The sequence below is a fragment of the Triticum dicoccoides genome, chromosome 1B (assembly GCF_002162155.2).
Source record: "Triticum dicoccoides isolate Atlit2015 ecotype Zavitan chromosome 1B, WEW_v2.0, whole genome shotgun sequence".
NCBI classification, from domain to species: Eukaryota; Viridiplantae; Streptophyta; class Magnoliopsida; order Poales; family Poaceae; genus Triticum; species Triticum dicoccoides.
In genome coordinates, this window is record NC_041381.1 from 212912040 (window position 1) to 212927607 (window position 15568).

The following is a 15568-nucleotide window of genomic DNA, read 5'->3' on the forward strand; positions in this document are numbered from 1 at the left end:
GTGATGATCTTCATTATTAGAGCATTGTCCTAGTGAGGAAAGGATGATGGAGACTATGATTCCCCCACAAGTCAGGATGAGATTTCTGACTTTATAAAAAAAGAGGCCAAAGAGCCCACCAAATAAAAAAAAGAGGCCAAATAAAAAATAGAAAGGCCAAATAAAAAAATGAGAGAAAAAGAGAGAAGGGACAATGCTACTATCCTTTTTACCACACTTGTGCTTCAAAGTAGCACCATGATCTTCATGATAGAGAGTATCCTATGTTGTCACTTTCATATACTAGTGGGAATTTTTCATTATAGAGCTTGGCTTGTATATTCCAATGATGGGCTTCCTCAAAATGCCCTAGGTCTTCGTGAGCAAGCGAGTTGGATGCACACCCACTTAGTTTCTTTCATTGAGCTTTCATACCTTTATAGCTCTAGTGCACCCGTTGCATGGCAATCCCTACTCACTCACATTGATATCTATTAATTTGCATCTCCATAGCCCATTGATACGCCTAGTTGATGTGAGACTATCTTCTCCTTTTTTGTCTTCTCCACAACCACCATTCTATTCCACATATAGTGCTATGTCCATGGCTCGCGCTCATGTATTGCGTGAAATTTGAAAAAGTTTGAGATTACTAAAGTATGAACAATTGCCTGGCTTGTCATCGGGGTTGTGCATGATTAAATACTTTGTGTGATGAAGATAGAGCAACAACCAGACTATACGATTTTGAAGGGATAACTTTCTTTAGCCATGTTATTTTGAGAAGACATGATTGCTTAGTTAGTATGCTTGAAGTATTACTATTTCTTATGTCAATATGAACTTTTATTTTGAATCATTTGGATCTGAACATTCACGCCACAATAAAGAAAATTACATTGAGAATTATGCTAGGTAGCATTCCACATAAAAAATTTTGTTTTTATCATTTACCTACTCGAGGACGAGCAGGAATTAAGCTTTGGGATGCTTGATACATCTCCAACGTATCTATAATTTTTGATTGTTCCATGCTATTATATTACCCGCTTTGGATGTTTATGGGCTTTACTTTACGCTTTTATATCATTTTTGGGACTAACCTACTAACCAGAGGCCCAGCCCGAATTGTTGTTTTTTTTGCCTATTTCAGTGTTTCAAAGAAAAGGAATATCAAACGGAGTCCAAACGGAATGACACCTTCGGGAGTGATCTTTTTGGAACAAACGTGATCCAGGGGACTTGGAGTGGACATCAATCAACAGAGGAGGCGACCACGAGGGTGCCCGGCGTGCCCCCTACAGGTGGGCGCGCCCCCCACCCTCATGGGGCCCTCGAGCATCCACCGACCTACTTCTTCCTCCTATATATACCCACGTACCCTGAAACCATCAAGGAGCACCACAAAAAACTATTTCCACCGCAGTAACCTTCTGTATCCGCGAGATCCCATCTTGGAGCCTTCGTCGACGCTCCGCCGGAGGGGGAATCGACCATGGAGGGCCTCTACATCATCTCCAAGGCCCTTCCGATGAGTTGTGAGTAGTTTACCACAGACCTTCGGGTCCATAGTTATTAGCTAGATGGCTTCTTCTCTCTCTTTGATTCTCAATACAAAGTTCTCCTTGATCTTCTTGGAGATCTATTCGATGTAACTCTTTTTGCGGTGTGTTTGTCGAGATCCGATGAATTGTGGTTTTATGATCAAGTTTATCTATGAGAAATGTTCGAATCTCCTCTGAATTCTTTTATGTGTGATTAAGTTATCTTTGCAAGTCTCTTTGAATTATCAGTTTGGTTTGGCCTACTAGATTGATCTTTCTTGCAATGGGAGAAGTGCTTAGCTTTGGGTTCAATCTTGCGGTGTCCTTTCCCAGTGACAGCAGGGGCAGCAAGGCACGTATTGTATTGTTGCCATCGAGGATAAAAAGATGGGGTTTATATCATATTGCATGAGTTCATCCCTCTACATCATGTCATCTTTCTTAATGCGTTACTCTGTTCTTATGAACTTAATACTCTAGATGCATGCTGGATAGCGGTTGATGTGTGGAGTAATAGTAGTAGATGCATGCAGGACTCGGTCTACTTGTCACGGACGTGATGCATATATACATGATCATGCCTAGATAATCTCATAATTATTCACTTTTCTATCAATTGCTCGAAAGTAATTTGTTCACCCACCGCAATACTTATGCTATCTTGAGAGAAGCCACTAGTGAAACCTATGGCCCCCGGGTCTATCTTTTATCATATAAGCTTTCAATCTACTTTTATTTGCATCTTTACTTTTCCAATCTATATCAGAAAATACCAAAAATATTTACCTTATCATATTATCTCTATCAGATCTCACTTTCACAAGTGGCCATGAAGGGATTGACAACCCGTTTATTGCATTGGTTGTGAGGTTCTTGTTTGTTTGTGTAGGTGCGTGGGACTTCTGAGGAGCCTCCTACTGGATTGATACCTTGGTTCTCAAAAACTGACGGAAATACTTACGCTACTTTGCTGCATCACCCTTTCCTCTTCAAGGAAAACCAACGCAAGCTCAAGACGTAGCAACACTTATGCTCATGCTAAAGAACTTGCCTCCTTGAAAAAGGCCAAGAACTCTTGCAAGGAGTTTATTGATGATAAAAGTAAGCTTGTGGAATCTCATGCTTCTCTCTCTAAGGACTGTGAGCTTCTATCCCTCAAGACTAAGGAAAAGGAGCTCACCCTTCTTACAAAGAGCTTTAAGACGCTCAAACTTACTTATCTTGAAACTCTAGCCAAGGTTTACTCTTCACCTATTATCAATGTTGATGCTTGTACTACTAACTCTAGTGGGGGCCTATCATCTATTCCTGAGGAAAACTGCTTTCTAAAGGCACAACTCGAGAGAGGACTCGTGACATGTGCTCAAGGACAAAAGAACCTTAATGAGGTATTGATCCAACACAATGAGGTGTTTGTCAAGGAAGGGCTCGGGTTTTTGACCCAAGCACAAGCAAGAAGAGGACGTCTTCTCAAAAGTGCACCACCCTTCTCAAAGAGACATTTGTACATGAAGGGCACAAGGTGAAAGGTAAGGTTGTGAGTGGGAAGGCTACTAGGGGCATGCCCACTCTCAGCAAGACAAAAGAGTTCATGCCTCCATCCTATGTACTTCGTAAAACAAAGGATGGAGAGGTTTATGAGAAATTGTTTGGTCCTCATAATGCAATCCGGCTTTATGCTATTTGGGTCTCTGAGACCCTCGTGACTAACTTGAGAGGTCCAATTGCAAAATGGGTGCCTCTAACCAAGTCATAAATTGTGTGTAGGTTGCTTTCTCTGGTGGAGTAAAATGGGTGATTGATAGTGGATGCACCAACCATATGACTGGAGATAGAAAATTGCTTTTTGATTTCATGGAAGCTATTCAACCATTATGAGCATTATGTTTGGTGGAGGATCAAAAGAACAGGTACTCGGGTTGGGAAAGGTAGCTATCACAAATGACATGTCTCTTGCAAATGCCATGCTTGTCCAATCCCTTAAATACCATTTGCTTTCCGTTCGCCAATTGGCTTCTGTTTGTTATGATACACTATTTGGACTAACGGGTGTGAAAGTCTTTAAGAGAGATACTCTCTAAGTGGCCTTTGTTGGAGAGTTGGATGGCAACCTTTACACGGTTGATTTCTCGAAAGAGAGCACATTCCATGCTACTTGTCTAATGGCCAAGGCCGGCAAGGGGTGGCTATGGCATCGCAGGCTAGCCCATGTCGGCATGAGAAATCTTCAATATCTCTTAAAGGGTAATCACATCCTTGGACTAACCAATGTCTCTTTTGAGAAAGATCGTGTGTGTAGTGCATGCATAGCTAGGAAGCAACATCAATCAAAGCACCCACCCAAGAATATTGTATCGACCTCAAGGCCTTTGGAGCTCCTTCATGTGGATCTTTTTGGGCCTCCTTCATGGGATAGTCATGGTGGGAAAAAGTATGGACTTGTAATTGTTGATGATTACTCAAGATACACATGGGTGTTTTTCCTCAAGTCCAAGGACGAGATGAAAATCACCTTCATTGATTTTGCCAAGCAAGCCCAACGCAAGTTTGACAAAGAAATCTTGGCAATAAGAAGTGATAATGGCTCCGAGTTCAAGAACTACACATTGGAAGAATTACTTAGTGGTGAAGGAATTGAGCATCAATACTCTGCACCCTACACTCCTCAACAAAGTGTTGTAGCCGAGAGTAAGAACCATACTCTTGTGGAAATGGCAAGGTCCATGTTGGATGAATACAATTCACCACATAGTTTTTTGGCCGAGGCTGTCAACACCGCATGCCATGCATCAAACTGGCTCTTCCTCCGCACATTATTGGAGAAGACTCCATATGAGCTCTTAACTGGGAACAAGCCAAATGTCAAGTACTTTCATGTATTTGGGTGCAAGTGCTTCATCCTCAACAAGAGAGAATGGTTAGGAAAATTTCAATTCAAAACAATTGAGGGGATATTTGCTGGTTATGGGTCAAACTCTCACGCCGATTGAGTCTACAACAAATCCAATGGATGTGTTGTAGAAACTTGTGACATGGTGTTTGATGAATTTAATGGCTCCCATGGGGAGCAAGTCTATCCAAGTGATGTAGGTGAAGAGGATCCCTATCAAGATATTTTGACCATGGGTGGTGGTGCTCTTCTTCCAATGGAACAAGGAGCTCATGATGATGATGAAGAAGATGGAAGTTTCTCTCATCCTCAAGCCACTTCAACACACATACCTCCATAAGATCCTATTGCTCAAAATATGCCCATTGATCAAGATCAAGAAGGAGAACAAGTCCCTCACCATGATCACATTCAAGAACAAGATCATCACTAAGAGCAAGAATAGGAAAGTGCAATAATTGATGATGAACCTCAACAAATGCAATATGAAGAAGAAGATCTTCCACCACACATTAATGATCCATATGTTGAGGATGTGGATGATGGAAATGAAGTTGAACCTCGTGAAACCCTAACCTCTATCATGCCACGAGTATCTGGTTGTGTTGATGTTGATCAAATTTTTAACGACATATCAGAAGGTAGAGTCACTCGTAAACAATTGACAAACTTTTGTGCTCACTTTTCATTTGTGTCTAGTGTTGAGCCACTCAAGGTACAAGGTGCATTGATGGACAATGATTGGCTCGTTGCTATGCAAGAAGAGTTGAACAGTTTTGAATGCAACAAAGTGTGGTCATTAGTCAAAAGACCAACTAAGGAACACAATGTCATTGGAACAAAATGGATTTTCAAGAATAAGCAAGATGAGAATGGCGTAATCATCTGCAACAAGGCAAGGTTAGTGGCACAAGGGTACTCACAAGTTGAAGGTTTGGAATTTGATGAGACCTTTTCTCCCATTGCCCGCCTTGAATATATTTGCATCTTACTTGCCTATGTTGCTTTCAATGGTTTTACATTGCATCAAATGGATGTGAAGAGTGTTTTCCTTAACGGTCCTCTACAAGAAGAAGTATATGTATCACAACCACCTTGGTTCGTTGATCCCGATCACAAAGACTATGTGTATAAACTTCACAAGGCTTTGTATGGCCTCAAACAAGCACCTCGTGCTTGGTATGATCATCTTAAGAAGTTTCTACTCGATGATTCTTTCGTGAGAGGGGTGATCGATCCCACTCTTTTTACTAAGAGGGAAAAGGGTGATTTGATCTTATGTCAAATCTATGTAGATGACATCATTTTTGGTTCTCCTAACATTCATTTGTGCAAGAAGTTTGCGGCCTCCATGACCAAGACCTTTGAGATGTCACTCAATGCGGACTTGAAGTTCTTTCCCAGATTTCAAATTCAACAATTTCAAGAAGGGATTTTCTTGTCTCAAACAAAATACCTCAAGGATATTCTAGAGAAGTTTGACATGAAAAATGCTAATACCCATGCCTACAAAACTTATTCTCACTGAGGACACCAATAGTATTCCTGTTGACCCATCTATTTACCGCTCTATGATTGGTTCATTGCTTTATCTTTGTGCATATAGACCAGACATCATGTTAAGTGTAGGCATATGTGCAAGATTTCAAGCTTCCCCTAGGTAAAGTCATCATAAGGCGGTTAAGCATATTCTTAGATACCTTGTTCACACCCAAAGTTGGGTCTATGGTACCCCAAGGATGCCAAGTTTGATCTCATTGGGTACACGGATGCAGATTGGGCCGGAGACAAAGTGGGAAGGAAGTCTACCTCCGGTGCATGTCAATTTCTTGGATGCTCCTTGGTAAGTTGGTCCTCGAAGAAGCATAATTGTATTTCTCTATCCATCGCCGAAGCCGAATACATTGCAACCGCAAGCTGTGCAACTCAATTACTATGGATGAGGCACACGTTGAAGGATTATGGTATCACTTATAGACATGTGCCTCTTCTATGCGATAATGAAAGAGCCATCAAGATTGCTAAGAACCCTATTGGTCATCCTCGCACCAAGCACATTGATATTAGGTATCACTTTTTGAGAAACCATGTGCAAAAAGGTGACATTGATATTGCTCATGTTGGTACAAATATGCAACTTGCCGGCATTTTCACCAAACCATTGGATGAAGCAAGGTTTTGTCAACTTAGGCGTGAACTTGGTATCTTGGAGCTTGATAGCATTATGTGAAATATAGTACCCATGCATACATTTATTTCATGTCTTTTCTTGATGTAGGTATATATTTAGGGAAATACATTCAACTCATGAGTACTTTCACCCTATATAATGCACAAAAAGAACAAACACTCTCAAAGTTACCATGTTTTTCAAACTATGGTGCTTTCAATGATGGAGTAGTGACTATGTACCCAAGGTTCAAATATTTGCGGTAATATGTCACATATGCTCAAACATGGTGACTTCGGTCACCACTCGTGTGTTGCTTACATGAATCACTCTAAGCTTAACTGTATTGGGTATCTTGCTAAGCGTACTACAGTCCTATAATTCCTATAATTTTTAGGAACTTGATGACCCACAAGTATAGGTGATATATCATAGTCCTTTTGATAAGTATGAGTGTCGAACCCAATGAGGAGCAGAAGGAAATGACAAGCGGTTTTCAGCAAGGTATTCTCTGCAAGCACTCAAATTATCGGTAACAGATAGTTGTGTGATAAGATAATTTGTAACGGGTAACAAGTAACAAAAGTAACTACGATGCAGCAAGATGGCCCAATCCTTTTTGTAGAAAAGGACAAACCTGTACGAACTCTTATATAAAGCAAAGAGCTTCCGAGGACACATGTGAATTACTGTCAAGCTAGTTTTCATCATGCTCATATGATTCGCGTTCGTTGCTTTGCTAATTTAATATGTGTGTGGATCGGTGCTTGGGTGCTGTCCTTACTTGGACAAGCCTCCCCTTTATGATTAACCCCTCTCGCAAGAATCCGCAACTACGAAAGAAGAATTAAGATAATCTAACCATAGCATGAAACACGCGGATCCAAATCAGCCCCTTACGAAGCAACACACAAACTAGGGTTTAAGCTTCTATCACTCTAGCAACCCATCATCTACTTATTACTTCCCAATGCCTTCCCCTATGCCCAAATCATGGTGAAGTGTCATGTAGTCGAGTTCACATAACACCACTAAAGGAGAGACAACACACATCTCATCAAAATATCGAACGAATACCAAATTCACATGATTACTTATACAAGACTTCTTCCATGTCCTCAGGAACAAACGTAACTACTCACAAAGCATATTCATGTTCATAATCAGAGGAGTAATAATTACCATTAAGGATCTGAACATATGATCTTCCTCCAAATAAACCAACTAGCATCAACTAAAAGGAGTAATCAACACTACTAGCGACCCACATGTACCAATCTGAGGTTTTGAGACAAAGATCAGATACAAGAGATGAACTAGGGTTTGAGAGGAGATGGTGTTGGTGAAAATGTTGATGGAGATTGACCCCCTCTCGATGAGAGGATCATTGGTGATGATGATGGTTTCGATTCCCCCCTCCTGGAGGGAAGTTTCCCCGGCAGAACAACTCCGCTGGAGCCCTAGATTGGTTTTGCCCAAGTTCCGCCTCGAGACGGCGGCGTTTCGTCCTGAAAGCTTCCTTTTGATTTTTTCCAGGTAAAAACCCTTCATATAGCAGAAGATGGGCACCGGGGGCCTGCCAGGTAGCCCACAAGGTAGGGGCGCTGTTGGGGAACGCAGTAATTTCAAAATTTTCCTATGATCACGCAAGATCTTTCTAGGAGATGCATAGAAACGAGAGGGGAGAGTGTGTCCACGTACCCTTGTAGACCGAAAGTGGAAGCGTCTAGTAACACAGTTGATGTAGTCGAACTTCTTCGCGATCCAACCGATCCAAGTACCGAACGTATGATACCTCCGCATTCAGCACAAGTTCATCTCGATGACGTCCTTCGTGCTCTTGATCCAGTTGAGGACGAGGGTGAGTTCCGTCAGCACGATGGCGTGGTGACGGTTATGATGATGTTACTGGCGCAAGGCTTTGCCTAAGCACTACGGCGATATGATCGAGGTGTGTAATTGTGGAGGGGGCACCGCACACGGCTAAGGCAAAACTTGGTGTGTCTTTGGGGTGACCCCTGCCCGCGTATATAAAGGAGGGAGGGATAGAGGCCGGCCCCCTAGGGGTGCGCCAAGAGTATGGAGTCCTACTAGGACTTCCAAGTCCTAGTAGGAATCCCTTTCCTTTTCAGAGTAGGAGAGAAGGAAAGAGGGAAAGAGAGAGGGAGTAGGAAAGGGCAAGAGGGGCGCCGCCCCCTTCCCCTAGTCCAATTTGGACCCATGGGGGGGCGCCACCTCCCCTTGGCCTGCCTTCTCCTTTCCCCTATGGCCCAATAAGACCCATTACTTCTCCCGGTGAATTCCCGTAACTCCCCGGTACTCCAAAAAATACCTGAATCACTCGGAACCTTTCTGATTCCCTAATATAGCCTTCCAATATATCAATCTTTATGTCTTGAAAATTTCATGACTCCTCGTCACGTCCGTGATCTCATCCGGGACTCCGAACAAACTTCGGTCATCAAAACACATAACTCATAATACAAATTGTCATCGAACGTTAAGCGTGCGGACCCTACGGGTTCGAGAACTATGTAGACATGATTTAGACACATCTCCGATCAATAACGAATAGCGGAACCTGGATGCTCATATTGGCTCCTACATATTCTACGAAGATCTTTATCGGTCAAACCGCATAACAACATACATTGTTCGCTTTGTCATCGATATGTTACTTGCCCGAGATTCAATAGTCGGTATCACCATACCTAGTTCAATCTCATTACCGGAAAGTCTCTTTACTCGTTCCGTAATACTTCATCCCACAACTAACTCATTAGTCACATTGCTTGCAAGGCTTATAGTGATGAGCATTACCGAGAGGGCCCAGAGATACCTCTCCGAAACACGGAGTGACAAATCCTAATCTCAATCTATGCCAACCCAACAAACACCTTCAGATACACCTTTAGAGCATGTTTATAATCACCCATTTATGTTGTGACGTTTGATAGCACACAAGGTGTTCCTCCGGTATTCGGGAGTTGCATAATCTCATAGTCCGAGGAACATGTGTAAGTCATGAAGAAAGCAATAGCAATGAAACTGTAACAATCATAATGCTAAGCTAACGGATGGGTCATGCCCATCACATCATTCTCCTAATGATGTGATCCCATTCATCAAACAACAACATGTGTCTATGGTTAGGAAACATAACCATCTTTGATTAATGAGCTAGTCAAGTAGAGGCATACTAGGGACACTTTGTTTTGTCTATGTATTCACACATGTACTAAGTTTACGATTAATAAAATTCTAGCATGAATAATAAATATTTATCATGATATAAGGAAATATAAATAACAACTTTATTATTGCCTCTAGAGCATATTTCCTTCAGTCTCCCACTTGCACTAGTCAATAATCTAGTTCACATCGCCATGTGATTTAACACCAATAGATCACATTGTTATGTGATTACACCCATATTTCACATCGCCATGTGACCAACACTCAAAGGGTTTACTAGTCAATAATCTAGTTCACATCGCTAGGTGATTAACACCCAGAGATTACTAAGGTGTGATCATGTTTTGCTTGTGAGAGAAGTTTAGTCAACGGCTCTGTCACATTCAGATCTGTATGTATTTTGCAAATTTATATGTCTACAATGCTCTGCATGAGCTACTCTAGCTAATTTCTCCCACTTTCAATATGTATCCAGATTGAGACTTAGAGTGATCTGGATTGATGTAAAAGCTTGCATCGACGTAACTCTTTACGATGAACTCTTTTTATCACCTCCATAACCGAGAAATATTTCCTTAGTCTTCTTAGGTAACTAAGAATAACTTTGACCGCTATACAGTGATCCACTTCTGGATCACTATCGTACCCCGTTGCCAAACTTATAGCAAGGCACACAGTTGGTTTGGTACATAGCATGGCATACTTTATAGAACCTATGACTGAGGCATAGGGAATGACTTTGATTCTCTTTCTATCTTCTCCGTGGTCGGGCTTTGAGTCTTACTCAACTTTACACCTTGTAATACAGGAAAGAACTCCTTCTTTGAGTGATCCATTTTGAACTCTTTCAAAATCTTGTAAAGGTATGTACTCATTAAAAAATATTGTCAAGCGTCATGATCTATCTCTACAGATCTTGATGCCTAATATGTAAGTAGGTTCACCGAGGTCTTTCTTTGAAAATCTCCTTTCAAACTCTCTTTTATGCTTTCCAGAAAATTCTACATCATTTCTGATCAACAATATGTCATTCACATATACTCATCAGAAAGGTTGTAGTGCTCCCACTCACTTTCTTGTAAACATAGGCTTCACCGCAAGTCTGTACAAAACGATTTGCTTTGATCAACTCATCAAAGCGTATATTCCAACTCCGAGATGCTTGCACCAGTCCATAGATGGATCACTGGAACTTGCACACCTTGTTAGTACCTTTAGGATCGACAAAACCTTCTGGTTGCATCATATACAACTCTTCTTCCAGAAATCCATTCAGGAATGCAGTTTTGACATCCATATGCCAGATTTCATAAAATATGGCAACTGCTAACATGATTCAGATGGATTTTAAGCATCGCTACAGTTGAGAAAATCTCATTGTAGTCAACACCTTGAACTTGTCGAAAAGCTTTTGCGACAAGTCGAGCTTTGTAGATAGTAACACTACCATTAGCATCCGTCTTCCTCTTGAAGATCCATTTATTCTTAATGGCTTGCCGATCATCGGGCAAGTCCACCATAATCCACACTTTGTTCTCATACATGGATCCTATCTCAGATTTCATGGCCTCAAGCCATTTCGCGGAATCTGGGCTCATCATCGCTTCCTCATAGTTCGTAGGTTCATCATGGTCTAGTAACATGACTTCCAGAACAAGATTACCGTACCACTCTAGTGCGGACCGTACTCTGGAAGACCTACGAGGATCGGTAGTAACTTGATCTGAAGTTTCATGATCATTATCATTAACTTCCTCACTAATTGGTGTAGAAATCACTGGAACTGATTTTTGTGATGAACTACTTTCCAATTCAGGAGAAGGTACAATTACCTCATCAAGTTCTACTTTCCTCCCACTCACTTCTTTCGAGAGAAACTCCTTCTCTAGAAAGGATCCATTCTTAGCAACGAATATCTTGCCTTCGGATCTGTGATAGAAGGTGTACCCAATAGTTTCCTTTGGGTATCCTATGAAGACGCATTTCCTCGATTTGGGTTTGAGCTTATCAGGTTGAAGTTTTTTTACATAAGCATCACAGCCCCAAACTTTAAGAAACGACAACTTAGGTTTCTTACCAAACCATAGTTCATACGGTGTCGTCTCTATGGATTTTGACAGTGCCCTGTTTAAAGTGAATGCAGCTGTCTCTAATGCATAACTCCAAAACGATAGTGGTAAATCGGTAAGAGACATCATACATCGCACCTTATCCAATAAAGTGCAGTTACGACATTCGGACACACCATTACGCTGTGGTGTTCCAGGTGGCGTGAGCTGTGAAACTATTCCACATTGTTTTAAATGAAGGCAAAACTCGTAACTCAAATATTCTCGTCCATGATCAGATCGTAGAAACTTTTATTTTCTTGTTACGATGATTCTCCACTTCACTTTGAAATTCTTTGAACTTTTCAAATGTTTCAGACTTGTCTTTCATTAAGTAGACAAACCCATATCTGCTTAAATCATCTGTGAAGGTCAGAAAATAACGATACTTAACACGAGCATCAACACTCATTGGACCGCATACATTGGTATGTATTATTTCCAATAAGTCACTATCTCGTTCCATTGTCCCGGAGAATGGAATTTTTGTCATTTTGCCCATAAGGCATGGTTCACAAGTACCAAATGATTCATAATCAAGTGATTCCAAAAGTCCATCTTTATGGAGTTTCTTCATGTGCTTTACACCGATATGACCCAAACGATAGTGCCACAAATAAGTTGCACTATCATTATCAACTTTGCATCTTTTGGCATCAATATCATGAATATGTGTATTACCACGATCGAGATTCAATAAACCATCAACATTGGGTGTATGACCATAGAAGGTTTTATTCATGTAAACAGAATAACAATTATTCTCTATATTAAATGAATAACCGCATTGCAATAAACATGAACTAATCATATTCATGCTCAACGCAAACACCAAATAACATTTATTTAGGTTCGGCACTAATCCCGAAAGTATAGGGAGTGTGCGATGATGATCATATCAATCTTGGAACCACTTCCAACACACATCATCACTTCATCCTCAACTAGTCTCTATTTATTCTGTAACTCATGTTTTGAGTTACTAATCTTAGCAACCGAACAAGTATAGAATACCCAGGGGCTACTATGAACACTAGCAAGGTACACATCAAGTATATCAAATATACCTTTGTTCACTTTGCCATCCCTCTTTTCCACCAAATCTTTGGGGTAGTTCCGCTTCCAGTGACCATTGCCTTTGCAGTAGAGCACTCAGTTTCAGGCTTAGGTTTAGCTTTGGGCTTCTTCACGGGAGTGACAACTTGCTTGCCATTCTATTTGAAGTTCCCATTCTTTCCCTTTGGCCTTTTCTTGAAACTAGTGGTCTTGTCAATCATCAACACTTGATGCTTTTTCTTGATTTCTAGCTTTGTCGATTTCAGCATCACGAAGAGCTCGGGAATCGTTTTCGTCATCTCTTGCATACTATAGTTCATCACGAAGTTCCAGTAACTTGGTGATGGTGACTAGAGAACTCTGTCAATTACTATTTTATCTGGAAGATTAACTCCCACTTGATTCAAGCAATTGTAGTAACCAGACATTCTGAGTACATGCTCACTAGCTGATCAATTCTCCTTCATCTTTTAGGCGAAGTACTTATGGGAGGTCTCATACCTCTTGACACGGGCATGGGTCTGAAATACCAATTTCATCTCTTGGAACATCTCATATGCTCTGTGGCATTCAAAACGTTTTTGAAGTCCCGGTTCTAAGCCGTAAAGCATGGTGCACTAAACTATCAAGTAGTCATCATACTGAGCTAGCCAAACGTTCATAACGTCTGTGTCTGCTCCTGCAATAGGTCTATCACCTAGTGGTGTATCAAGGACATAATTCTTCTGTGCAGCAATGAGGATAAACCTCAGATCACGGACCCAGTCCGCATCATTGCTACTATCATCTTTCAACTTATTTTTCTCTAGGAACATATCAAAAATAATGGGAAGCTACAACGCGAGCTATTGATCTACAACATAATTTGCAAAATACTATCAGGACTAAGTTCGTGATAAATTAAAGTTCAATTAATCATATTACTTAAGAACTCCCACTTAGATAGACATCCCTCTAGTTATCTAAATGATCACGTGATCGATATCAACTAAACCATGTCCGATCATCATGTGAGATGGAGTAGTTTTCAATGGTGAACATCTCTATGTTGATCATATCTAGTATATGATTCACGCTCAAACTTTCGGTCTCCAATGTTCCGAGGCCATATTTGCATATGCTAGGCTCGTCAAGTTTAACCCGAGTATTCTGTGTGTGCAAAGCTGGCTTGCACCCATTGTATGTGAACGTAGAGCTGATCACACCCGATCATCACGTGGTGTGTCGGCACGATGAACAGTCGCAACGGTGCATACTCAGGGAGAACACTTATACCTTGAAATTCAGTAAGGGATCATCTTATAATGCTATCGTTGTACTAAGCAAAATGAGATGCATAAAATATAAACGTCACATGCAATCAAAAATATGTGACATGATATGGCCATCATCATCTTGTGCTCATGATCTCCATCACCAAAGCATCGTCATGATCTCCATCGTCACCGGCGCGACACCTTGATCTCCATCGTAGCATCGTTGTCGTCTCGCCAACTATTGCTTCTATGACTATCGCTACCGCTTAGTGATAAAGTAAAACAATTACATGGCGATTGCATTGCATACAATAAAGCGACAACCATATGGCTCCTGCCAGTTGCCGATAACTCTATTACAAAACATGATCATCTCATACAACAATTTATATCACATCATGTCTTAACCATATCACATCACAGCAAGCCCTACAAAAACAAGTTAGGCGTCCTCTACTTTGTTGTTGCAAGTTTTACGTGGCTGCTATGCGCTTCTAGCAAGAACCGTTCTTACCTACGCATCAAAACCACAACAATTTTTCGTCAAGTGTGATGTTTTAACCTTCAACAAGGACCGGCCGTAGTCAAACTTGATTCAACTAAAGTTGGAGAAATAGACACCCGCCAGCCACCTATGTGCATAAGCACGTCGATAGAACCAGTCTCATGAACGTGGTCATGTAATGTCGGTCTGGGCCGCTTCATCCAACAATACCGCCGAATCAAAGTAAGACGTTGGTGATAAGCACTATGGCTATTATCGCCCACAACTCTTTGTGTTCTACTCATGCATAAAACATCTACGCATAGACCTGGCTCTAATACCACTATTGGGGAATGCAGTAATTTCAAATTTTTCCTACGATCACGCAAGATCTATCTAGGAGATGCATAGCAACGGGAGGGGAGAGTGTGTCCATGTACCCTCGTAGACCGAAAGCGGAAGCATTTAGTAACGCGCTTGATGTAGTTGAACTTCTTCGCGATCCAACTGATCCAAGTACCGAACGTACGAAACCTCCGCGTCAGCACACGTTCAGCTCGATGACGTCCCTCGTGCTCTTGATCCAGTTGAGGATGAGGGCGAGTTCCATCAGCACGATGGTGTGGCGATGGTTATAATGATGTTACTGGCGCAGGGCTTCGCCTAAGCACTACGGTGATATGATCGAGGTGTATAACTGTGGAGAGGGGCACTGCACACGGCTAAGGCAAAACTTGATGTGTCTTTGGGGTGCCCCTTGCCCACGTATATAAAGGAGGGAGGGATAGGGGCCGCCCCCCTAGGGGTGCTCCAAGAGGATGGAGTCCTACTTGGACTTCCAAGTTCTAGTAGGATTCCCTTTCCTTTTTGGAGTAGGAGAGAAGGA